The sequence below is a fragment of the Tamandua tetradactyla genome, chromosome 26 (genome assembly GCF_023851605.1).
Source record: "Tamandua tetradactyla isolate mTamTet1 chromosome 26, mTamTet1.pri, whole genome shotgun sequence".
Lineage (NCBI taxonomy): Eukaryota > Metazoa > Chordata > Mammalia > Pilosa > Myrmecophagidae > Tamandua > Tamandua tetradactyla.
Genome location: NC_135352.1, coordinates 42,260,723 through 42,273,586, shown reverse-complemented (window position 1 = coordinate 42,273,586; position 12,864 = coordinate 42,260,723). Strand labels below are relative to the sequence as shown.

The 12,864-nt window shown below is 37.0% G+C and overlaps 1 long non-coding RNA gene across 1 annotated transcript in view; it reads left to right on the top strand.

Annotated features, from left to right (window-relative positions):
• The window catches only part of LOC143669702 (uncharacterized), a 75,171-nt gene extending 63,452 nt beyond the window's left edge, over positions 1-11,719 (top strand). Inside the window, exons 3-4 of the long non-coding RNA XR_013168994.1 lie at positions 10,116-10,246; positions 11,661-11,719. This is a non-coding gene — a long non-coding RNA (uncharacterized LOC143669702). The remainder of the gene's footprint in view (positions 1-10,115; positions 10,247-11,660) is intronic.
• The last annotated feature ends 1,145 nt before the right edge of the window (positions 11,720-12,864 follow it).

Below are 12,864 nucleotides of genomic sequence, written 5' to 3'. Positions count from 1 at the left end.
CCTTTCAGTGGAGACCAGACTGATACATACGCGAAAGTTATGCGTCTCTGTGTGGCCCTGAGAAGAATGTAAAACAAGTTAGATGATGTCTTTTCTAACAATTTATAACCTGAAGCTAATAGTGAGGAGCCTTTAGAGAATTCCAAAGTTGAGATACACTTTGTAAAATAACTGGTTTTTATTGTTAAACCAATCTCAATGGCATGAAGGACAAAGAGAGGCTGAAGAAAAGTTACAGATTAAAGAAGAGTGAAGAGTCATGAAAGCTGTGAACCAGATCCTCTACTAGGAAAAAAAATTGCAATCACAGCATTATTGGATTAATTGGAAATAATGGAATATTTTCCATAGCAGCTGTGGTTAGATTTTTATTCTAATGCCAGATAGTACATATTTTAGGCTTTGCAAGACAGTCTGCTTTACAACTACTCAGCTGTCCTGTTATAGTGTTGAAGCAGCCACAGACGCTTTCTAAATGAATAAATATGGCTATGTTCCAATAATTCTTTTTTATTTATGGACTTATTTATGGACACGGATATTTAAATTTTATGTAATTTTCACCTGTCATGAAATATCTTTATTTGGAATTTTTCAACTGTTTAAAAATATAAAAACCATTCTCAGCTCCTGGAGCATACAGAAATATGTGGTGGCCTGAATTTGTCCTACAGGGAGCAATTTGTAACCCAAATACTAGAGATAATGTGAAATACTATATGCATATTAACTACTCTGAAATTGATAAATATACTTGAATGTTGTTGGCCTTAGAAAAGACGGACTGAAATAGTCTGGCCTAAATGGGCAGAATATGTGCAACTTATTCTGAAATGGTTCAGAAAAGTAACAGGTGTATCTTATCTATGTAGAATATATAAGCATACATGTGCTTGTGGAGGTGGAGAGAGAGAGAGAGAATGATAAAGCAAATATGGCAAAGTGTTAACAACTGTGTCACATCCTCACCAACCCTAGCCAAGCCATCATCATTTCCCATCTGGAATATTTAGATAGATTCTTTACTAGTTTCCCTGTCTCTTCCCTGTTTTCCTACATTTTATCCTGCAAATAACAGCCACAGTGGTTGTTTTACACGTTAGGTCAGATTATGTCACTCACTGCTCGGCTCCTGGTCATGCTCAAGCTTCCCAGGCATGTAACTGCTACAGAATCTTTACTCCTGCTTCTTCTGACCTGAAACTCTCTTCTTGCAGTGTCCACCTGGCTCGGCTTCTCACCTCCTTTCAGGTGATCAGGTGTCACACTCCTAGCAGAGACTTCCCTGACCACATTCCTCTCTCCATCGCTATTGTGTCTGGTAAGAAGCTCAGGGCTTGAACTGTGCTGGGGCCATTGGGCAGGATTTGTCACCCTCTCTATCCCCCCTCTCTGACACGGTGTTGTTTTGGGTGCTGGCTCTTCCCCGCCCCTCACACAGCATTTCTCCAGGTAGGCTGCAGCAGTGGTCTTGCTCATAGGAACTCTGGGTTCTGCTCTCAGATTGGAGATGTTAGAGGTCAGTCTCGGGTAATAACTGCTGCCCCTAATAGAGACCTGACAGCCTCTGAGGTGCTGCAGGGAGGGTTTCCACCATATGAACAAAGTGCCATGTTTCTGTCTTCTAGTCTCTCAGAGACTCTAATTCCATTTCCCCCAAGGAGGGCTATTCCCCTTCTCAATCGAAAGTGCAAGCCCCTCTTTACTTCCTCCGTCCCTCCAGATCTGTTCTTGGGCCATCTCAAAGACTGGCCTGTAGGCACCTGCATTCACAGCACCTAGGAGAGTACGCATGCTGATCAGTGATTAATCAAGTTTCTGATCATTTTGGGGGAATCATGGAATAAATGTGTTTCTAGATACATGTATAAAACCAATATTCATATCTACAGGTAGATATCCTGAAGTAGGCAAGAGCCTTCCATTTTACCACTGGATAGCCATTTCATTTCATTTACGATTTGGTTTTTATCTGTAAAGTGGATTAGGGGGGCAGAAAGTAGAGGGAATCTGTCTGTCTTTCACAAAGGTTAATCTAAAAGTCAGTCTGACTCAGATCAGACATGAAAGGAGGATGGACTTCAGATCAGACATGAAAGGAGGATGTGGGCATTTTTAAATGCGTTCACCATTCTGGAACTACTGATATCTTTCATTGTAGTAAAAAATGATCATTTGGGATAGGCATTAAATGAAATAAAATTCTTTCTTTTATTGCTAGGAAAGATCTACTTATTTAATTTCCTCAGATGTTACACTATCCCTAAAGTCTTATCTTATATGCTAAAGCATATTTTTTGAATTATCCGAAAGGGTCATGTTCTTATTCTCATTTTAGTTATTAGTCTTGAAATTGCCACTATTCTGGGATCACTATGACATTTCTGTATTATAGCCAAACCCAAGAGCCAATTTTCTTATTAGTGGCAAGTGAGCGAAGAGACCATAAAGTCAGGCGGTTTTATATTAGATTTGGGATTGGTGCCCAGAATTATCACTTACGTGCTAGAACTACATTCTAAGTCCTGCAGCTACTTTTACTTCCCCAAATCAGGTAAAACCAGCACACTTTCTCTTGAATTACTTAGATATATTTTCTTTTTTTAAAAGTACATTGAGTATATCAATTTTCCTGATAACTGTTGGGAATTATTCATTTTGTTAAATGAGTTTAGAAGAAACTTTTCCTACCTAAGGCAGTTTTGTTACTTGCAACTTCTATACTCCTCAGATATGTCAAATCAAAATAATCACTGGAATTTCCTCTCTCTTCTGACCCTATTGATTAAGATGAGTATGCTTTCAAAGGCTGAGAAGCCCTAGAAGTATGGAAAAGTAGATACCCTGAATCCTGGGGCACATGGAAAAGACCTGGGATGGATATCCTTGTGATACACAAAACGCTTTGCAAAACTCATGTGTCCTTACCTCACTGCAGCATTCAGTACCCTCTGGAGAATATTGTGATACAGTTCTAACAGTATGGCAGAGGGTGCTTTGCTGTAGTTGGGCAGCCAAAATGCTGTAGGGATTTGGTGTGTTTACCTGGCCCATTTCACCTGACTCTATTTTTATCAGCTCACCTTTCACTTAAAGGAAGGACGTCAGCAGCCATTACAGCTGGGTCACAGGAATAAGTGACTGATGCAGCTACTGCACGTGAAAGCAGACATTGGACACCTTGCTAGCCCAAGAAACACTTGTAGAAACTCTTCTCTCTTCTGTGAGGAAAAGCTGAGAAAATGCTTAAGGAGAGACAATATGTCACACGACTAAGTGTGAGCAAGACCCGAGCAAATGTTTATGGTAGAAATTCAAGAGCCCCTTTGCTTACGCACCTCCCTTTTGCCAGCTTTGCACAATCTTGATTCCATGTGTCATGCATGTACAAGCATGTGTGTTTGTGTGTGTGTGCATGTGTTGTGTATGTCAGCAATTATGCTATCTCTGCAACTTGAAGTCTGTGTCAGAAACGTGATCAACTTGCATCTGGAAGGCTACTGAGCAGAAAAATTAACTGATTCTTCTATAGTTCCACAATGGGGTATTTTCTTCCAAGGGGTGAAACAGCATTCAGCGATGATAAATTTAAAAAGCTGATTGTGAGACAGCTGGTTATTAACCTGAAATCTACTCTGCACTTCATTAAAGAACCTCAATTTGTTCATCGTGCGAATATTCACATCTCCACCATCCTTGAAGCGAGCTGGGACCCAGTAGAAGCAGATTTAATGAACATGGTGCATTGTATCAGAATTCTTGGTAGCCTAGGTAGATGAATTCTTCAGGAAATGCATCCTTTTCGTCTTCTCCTTCTCCTCTTTATCATTGCCTGAAGTGTGGATGTGATATCTGGAACTTGGCCAGTCATTGTGAACCACGTTTCTGCCTAAGAATGGGAGCCACGTGCAATGGCAACAGAAGAGACACGGAAGGACAGAGGTCCTGGGTGAATTTGGAGAAACGAAGCCTGCTCAGGGTGGTTACTCAACCTCTGCACCTCTTTAAAATGAGTGAATAAACACAAGCTGCTGATATTTTGAGAATTTCTCTTTTCTGCAGCCAAATTTAATCCCAAATAATAGATTTCAAAATGGTAAATGCTGGGAAATATATTTGGTTAGAGGAGGAGATATTTTGGCACTCCTTTCATGCTTAGAAAAGACTTCACGTAATCCTCATTTCATAGTTTTCTCATGTGAACATGCAAAAGGACAGGTATGCTTATACTGGATTGCCTGATTGCCTAGACATTTTTTCCACTAGTATAACTGTGGATTGCGTGTTGTGTGTGTGTACAAGAGAAAGAGACAGAGAGGGAGAGAGACTGAGTGGACCAGAGGGGAATTTTCTTTCTCCTACTCTTTTTTTTTTGTGCTGGGAATCAAGCCCAGGTCTCCAGCAGGCATGGCAGGCGAGGATTCTGCCTATTGAGCCACCATCGCACTGCCCTCTTACTCCTTTGTAAATGTGTTTTGGTGAATTATTAAATTTTTCAGAAATGTTTTATTGTAAAATTTAAAACCTGGCAATCTCTGCATTTCCCAAGGTCACTTAAGAAACTGAATGTGCAGGATTTAGATCATTGTTTTGATTTTATTTAGATACATCCAGGAGTCAGGATGCCCTCTCTCATTTGAAATATACTTTGAGTCACAAAATCTTGGTTTAGATTTTTCTTTTACTAGCAATTATTCATTCTTCACTGTACTTGGGTGCATGGATATGTGCATATTGGGGTTTGTATAGCTTTCTTATAAATGCTTTTGTCATGTATGCTGCTTTTGGCTTTATAGTGTGTGTGTGTGTGTGTGTGTGTGTGCTTTAAGCAGTCCCAGAAACAGCTGCATATTTTACCTCTTTAAGAGTTTGTTGCCTTTTTATGGTAACCAGTCTCTTTCAAATTTAGATATTCATGCTGTCTCTTAATGTAAGCTGATGATTATCAGCTGATGATTGTGGCATCAGCTGATAACTGGGAACAGGGAAGACAGGACATTGAATTTCCCCCAATATTTCCTAAACATGTTCCTACCTTTTTGTGCCTAGCACATATTGTGATTAATATGCTATGCATTTTTGTATTCCTCTTATTTTCCACTAAAATATAAGTCCCTTTTCATTGCTGTTGGATCCCCAGCACCTAGAATACTGTCTGTTGCCTTATAGAATATTCATTCAAATATTCTTGAATGAATCAAATGCATCTCAATCACTGGTGAAAAGTAGTAACTTATTGAAAATATTTTTTAAAAAATCATGTTAGTACAAAAGTCTATGAGATGGCCAATTGTCCATTTTGGTGGTGGCTCCAGATAATAACATTTTAGAAGTTGATCTGTTCCTTGTGGTAAATTTTTTTGGATATATTTTACTTTTTATATTTCCAAGATCATTTGGGAGCACTATAATGTGCTTAAAAATATCATTTTCCAAATATTTGGGGGAATGACAAAATGTAAGCAATTTTCTAAAAATCAAACATCAGAATCCACCATATTCTGAAATTTTAATCTATAAATATAGATATATGTTACTATATATGTTTTTTAGAAAAGTGAGAGCCCTGTTATCATAAAAATTTATTAATTGGATGACACCAAATAAAAGTTCCTTTTAAGAGTTCCTTCCACTCTTGGTTTACAAGGAGAATACCGATAAGTACTGAGAAGGAAACTGATGAATGACAGATCAAATTGTCTTTCTCTGGACTGGGCCATTCTCCGTCCTGACCAGGACTTCAGTGTCCTCAAGTCCATCATGTTTTAGAGCCTCAGCCATGAAGGGCTCACTCTAGGAGTTCCAGGGAGAAATTACTTACTTATCCAGGGCATTAGAGATTGCACTTTTTTCAACAGAGCTTTTTTTCTTGATGAAAAGTGAAATATTTTAGGCCATTAATTCTGAAGATCATTTTAAAATCTCATTTACCCATTCTATTTTTCTGTTTTTTTACCTTTATTTTTAGGATTAGAATGAACCCCACAACCAACACCATACATATATTTAATCTCTTGGTTACAGCAGCAAAGATAGATTCATCATTTATCAATCATGATGTAGAAATGTAAATAGGCAATGTTACAGCATAATTGCCATTCAAATTTATGGATAATCGAAATTTTTTCTTAGGTTAAATAAGTCTTCCCTACCGATTTCTGGAATTCCCTAAAAACTGGTGTTTTATATCTTTAGGAAGAGACAATTCATCAGCTGTGAATGATATAGGTAAAGAAATGCATTGATTAGCTTCATAAAGTTGCTCATTTGTTTCAGAAGTCACTGTCAATTGAGAAATAAGAAATTAAGCTGCAAGGCATAACGGCATTTATTTGGGGTCTTAGGGTTGCAATTTGGGGGGCACAGATTCAGTTAGTGGTCCAATCACACCCTGTCTTGGCATTTCCAGGCAAGGGTTCTTCAAGGAAAAGAAGATTAGACAAGTTGTTTGTTTTAGGTGGGTATTTGGAGACCCTGATTGTCCTTCAGGATAGATAGTTAACTGAGATCTTCATCTGGTGGTTTGTTCATGGTACCCACATGTCCTTAGGGTTTTGAGGAGCGTTCTTGCTGAGGCTTTGCATACTTGTTTGTGGTATCTGCTGAGACCTGCATGACAGCAGCATCTGTGATGACTCCCAACATCACTATTTTAAGCCTCATATCATTTAACGTTTTCCCCTTTTGATCAAGATCATTTCTCTAAAAGCATGGCTGGTCAACATTTGGTATCAATCCTTCATGCCAGGGAATTTCATTCCTGGGATGTACCATGTGGGGTGGGGGCAAAGCTAGTGAGTTTCTTTGCAGTTTGCAGGTCCTTAGAGAAGGACCGTATTTGAGTAACAAGGAGGATTTCAGGGGGTGATTCTTAGGCATTAATTACAATTAAGCTTAGTATCATCATTACAGAAATAAAATAAAGAAAGCTTTAAGATTAAGGATTTAGCTCATTAGCATAACTCTAGAAGTAGTTGTGACTGTTATTTTGGAGATGAATCAATGAATAAGAGACATTGTAGTGACTACAAAGTAAAAGAGATTAGCAATGTTTGGAATATATTACTAATCTAGTCTCTCAAAGATTTAGAATTTAGCTAATTAAATAAGTGCCTCTAATAAGTGTGGTCAATAGCTGTTGTCCTTCTGTGGAGTCTAACTTAGCAGAGGCCCAGAAATATGAAATATTACCTAGGTCAGTAACATTTTATGTGGCTGGGAAAAATGAATGGTGAACAGTAAGGGAAGAGAGGGTCAGAGAGTGAATGAGGAGTTTAAAAAGCAGCAGACTTCCTATAGGAGCAACAGATGTGCTGGAGTACAAAGAAGGGGTAAGGGAGGATCAAAAATAGGAATAACAGAACTAATAGTGGAATGATGAAGATAATAGTATTGCCATTGAGTTCATTTCAATCTGATGAGCTGGGCTGGTTCTGGTTCTTAGATTAGCTGTTCTTCTCATATGCCATCTACTCCTGGCTGACTTAAGCCTAAGATCATTAATAAGTATTAATTACACAGACCTGTTCCCAGTTCTTGCTACAGTGTCTGACTGTTGACTGTAATATCCTAGGGTTTCTATGCCTTTTAAAAGAATTTTGTTAGGAGAATTGTAGGATTACAGAAAAAATCATGTAAGAAATGCAGTGTCCCCTCATAAACTCCCTCGTTGTTAAAATTTGCATTAATATGGTGCTTTAGTTACAAGTGATGAAAGGCTAATTGTAGTATTAACTGTAGTCCCTAGTTTACATTAGGGTGTAATTTTCCCAATATATCACCCTATTATAAGCACCTTGCATTAGTGTGGTACATTTGTTACAATTCATGAAAGAACATTTTCATAATTGCTCTATTAACTATAGGTCATAGTTTACAGTAGGGTTCACTAGTTGTACAGCCCTATATTTTATTATTTAATTTTTATTTTATTAAAATACATACCACCTAAAATTTCCCCTTTTAATCACTTTCACAAATATAATTCAGTACTGTTAATTACATTCATTATGTTATGCTACCATTACCATCATCCATTACCAAAAATTTACAGTTAGCCCCCCAAAAATTCTGTACAAATTAAGTATTAACTCCCCATTCACAGCCCCTGGTAACCTACATGCTAGAACCTAACTCCATGAGTTTGCGTATTCAAATTATTTCCTATCAGTGAGAGCAGACAATATTTTTCCTTTTGTGTCTGGCTTATTTCATTCCACATGATGCCTTCAGAACTTTGTTGCATAAGCCAGAACTTCATTCATTTCTAATGCTAACTAATATCCCACTTTGACATTTTTAATTTTATGGCTAAATTTTGGTTATTTTAAATAGACAAAATGGAATACTCTATACCTTGACAATAAGCATTGCACACTCTTTTAGAACCATTTAGCATTTAACTGTGCTGGTCATGTTTAAGATTCTTTTGCTATTTTGAAACAAGGTTCTGTCTGGGACATATTTGGGGTTCTGTCTGATAAGAGATACAAGCTACTTAATTCATAGGATACAGAGACAAAGGCCACATTTAATTTATTTTCCCATAGAAATTAGTTTCTTCTTTCTTACATCGTGTAAAAAACCACTAAGAATCTTGAGATTAAAGTCTGACCTTGTTCAGTGAACTTCACCTTGAAGTCAAGAGCTATCAACAAATATTTCTGAGCCTTTAGTCACAGACTCTGCACTACGTGTTAAGGATAAAAGGATAAGGCAACTGGGGTTTGACCTTACTGAGCTCACAGCTTATTCAGGTGACTGAATAATTTTATGTCTTGTGCTGAGTGTTCTGAAACTTAGGGGGAGCATGCAGGGAGGCCCCTCACAGGGAAACCATCTTCAGGCCAGGCTTTCTGGGGGATGTGGGTTTAAATATGAGCAGATAGCACACAACTGTAGAAGGATGAGGATGCTATTTCAGACAGTGGCATGGCATCAGAAAGAACCACGGAGAATGCATAAAAGCTGTTGAAGGAGAGGGTTATAATTACTTGAAGGACTTGATAATTGGAGTTAAGCTGGTTTTATAAGTGAATATCCTTGTTCTTAGGAAATGTTCATGGAAGTAGTAGGAGTTCAAAAGAGCATGATATATACAGCTGACCCTAAAATGTTTAGGAAATTGTAGGTAACATAGATGAATAGACAAATGGATAGACAGATGATAGAGTATAGATAAATGAAGGAAGGAAAGAAGAAAGACAAAAAGAAAGAAAGAAAGGAAAAAGAAAAATGTGGCAAAATGTTTAAATTGGTGGATCAGAGTATCTGGGAGAGTGGTAGATTGGGATTCTCTGTATGAATTTTGAAACTGTAAATTTGAATTTATTTCAAAGATAAGTTTTAGTAAAAAATGCTCAGAAAGTCTTATGTATAGTGTAATATAGGGGAATGATATGGTGGCAGCTGGCGGGGGGGCAACTAAAACTTGGTCTAATTACTAAGCTGTTTTTAGACTCTGAAAGTAAAGACTTTCTCACAAGCGCCTCCAAAACAGCCATTATGGGAGTTTATGTTAGGATATTTTAAAAATTACCTATAATATATGGATTATTGGCTAGTATTTTACAGCACCCTAGAAGCTAGAGGTTATGGAACCATTTGCCATCTCAGCAACTCTATTGGCCATGTATTTTGAAAGATTATTTAGATTTGCAGGTATGTTGTGATGAAAGGTAGATACTGAATATTTTTTAAGCCAAATTACTCATTACTCCTTAAACAGATAATCTGTGGCTACATTCAGGTGTTTTTTTGTAGACACTATGAAGTATACTCGTCAGTTAATGCACTATATAATCTTTAAAATTCTATTACATTCACTAGACTGTCTGAACATTTCCAAATTTCTGGTAGCATCCCACACAGTATTACAAATGTAGTCATATTTCTATGGACAAAATGCTTGTATCCATTCTGATTTAGAATTTCGTAGCTCCTCGTGTCCCCTGAACGGAGACCAAGCTAGAAAGTGTTGCCGTTGGGGAATTACCAAATGCTGATGGCTGTCAAAGACCCTCTACTTACCTCTATTTCTGGTCTTAAATTTGGCAGTCTTCCTCAGCCATTTCCTACACAGCAGTTTGTCTTTTCCTTTCTTTTCAATAACTCAGGAGAGTCTTCAAAAAATGTGAATCCATTACCCCATTCTTCACACGTAGTGAAAGACGTTCTTGACGGACCTCAATGTGGCGGCAGAGGAAAAAGGGAGGGAATTGCGATCAGCATGCTGACTACCACCGAGGTATTATTTTTGAAGTGTCGCTACTCTTTGTTCCCAAGCATCTTTTAATCCAGGCCTTTTGTTCTCAGGTAAAGTTCATCTAGAACTAGGATTATCTGTTAGAAAGTACCTTTCTAGATAAAGTAAGTAAATCTATTCAGTTTAAATATTTTTTCTGTATATAGAATAATATTGAAAAATTGCCTATGAATTTCAACTCTAATTCTGTTGAACATGTATTTTGATACATACACCCAATGTAGCTGCTCTGTAGACTTAGAATTATCAATGCCATATCACTTGTTATTCCAAATGAATCTTGACAATCGGTGTGGAATAGCTATAATGACTGTGTCTTAGGCCATTTCCTGGGATTAACAAGAGAGTGAGTATAACGGCCCTAAATGCTTTCACTCTAAAGGCTATTTATTCCAGAGAAATGGTCTGAGGTGCAATCATTATTGCTTAATTAATGCAATGTTTAATACAGCTTATGTTTTTAGAATAAAATGGAGTACTTTGAAGTCACAGGGTTTTTTTTTTATCCCTAGCACTGAAGTTAGCAACTTTGTAAAAAGGTGTTTTCCTCGTGTGCTAAGGCAGGGGGTCTATGTGGAAATGAGATTTGATTTATATCTGCTCTGGAACATTTTCTTCCATGTGCTCCTCTACAGGGAAAGTGTCAGGATAGTTTTTCTTGTGTACTGGAGCCAATAACTTCTTTATTCTGCACAGACTTAACCTATGCATGCTACCATGTTTAAAGATTTAATTTGATCAATTGCATTGCCTGTTTGAACTGTCTCATAATTATTTATTATGTAGAAATGAAAATAGAAATGTAAATGTCTCGTCATTCAGCTCCTCTTGGAAACATGCAAATAATTATGCTGAGTGTGGAATTTGAATCACATTGGTCTTGAGTGTTCAAGGCGTTTGAAATTTTGAGGCAAAGCCTTCCCACACTGGAAAATATAAAATAATATGTAGTAAATTTTATCTGTGCATTCCATAATTCATTTTTATATTTTAAATTAAAAAGAATGCTAAAGTTGGAAACATTACCCAGTATAATATCTGAGCTTCTTAGGAAGTTCCTTGATTTTGTATTTGATTGCTTTTGATCTATTCCTGAGAACAGTAATAGTACTAGTTATAATCATCAGTTACCTATGAGGCACGCACTGAGTAGCTGTGTTATATGTGTTATATACATTCTTTTATCAGTTAAGCAGTCTGCAAGGTAGGTATTTTTATTGGCATTTTATAGTTAGGAAGTGAGGCTTAAAAAGTACAAATGCCTAGCACAAGATCTCACCACTTGTAACACCGGATCCACAATGCAAATCCAAATCTGCTTTATTTTAACTTCCATATTTCTAAGGCTTCATGTCAGGTCTCTCCTCCTGATGACATGATTTTTCCTGTCTCACAGAGATCAAACAACTCTCCTGATATCATCCAGTTAATAAACAGCACTGCTTGGATTTGAACCCATGTCTCCTAGTTGCAGTTTATAAGAAAGAGACCAGACCACACAGAGTGAATATTCTGCTAAACTCTTCTACGTGGCACTTTTCAGTACTGAAGATCTCTTTGCATCTGGGAATTCCTGAAATTTTACTGGAAGGGAAATGTCAGATGTTCATATTTTTCCCTTTCCTGGAAGCTTTGTAGTTAAAAAAAGAAAAGAAAAGAAGGAGACAGCTAAGCTATAAAACAATTATACACCTGGACTCATGGATACCTAGACAAAAATTTAAAGAAGAGATGATAAACTATGTAGTTTTTCATCCTAATTTCCTTCCTGTTAACGTTTAGCTTGGTACTCAAAGATGAGAAAGATGTTCTCACTTCAGTCTCATATCCATGGTATATTGATATTGTTCCCAATTCAGTGTTGTGTTACTTTGTGGCAAAATTAGAAGTAGGGTTTAAGACATTATAGGTCAATATTGACTATAAGTCATAGTTTAAGACATTGTAAGTCATAAAACCCTCGTTTCCAAATGTCTTACACAGTTTCACATGTAAAATATTTCATGTTTGATAACATATTTCTTTTCCGCTGCAAGAGTTGCACTTTCATTCTTTTTCCCTCTTTTGATCTTCTATAAAAATTGCAAAAGTGGCTGCTTTACAATCACCAGATAAACACACACAAGGAAGATTTACATAAAAATCTGTTTGGGGGCCATGTGAACCAGCACTGCACAAATACAGATTCAATGGAATATAGTCCAGCAAAACACGATAAATAATATCCTTTTAAAAGCTTATCAATATCCATCACATGTTTCCAAAGAACAGGCAATGGTTTAGTTGTTTTTTTTAATTAAAAAAATTGTAGGTTTATGGAAAAATCAGGTAAAAGACACAGGGTTCCCCTATATCTCTCCCCATTATTAATACTTTGCATTAGCGTGTACCATTGTTACAATTGATAAGAGACTATTATAATTTTACTATTAACTATAGTCCATGGTTTACATTAGGGTGTATTTTTTTTCCATCTGTTTATCATATCATTAACACCTTGCCTAGTGTGGTTTTGTTATAATTCACAAAACATTTTTATAAACATACCACTAACTACAGCCCATCATTTTCAATGGGTCTCACTGTTTTGTACAGTTTTC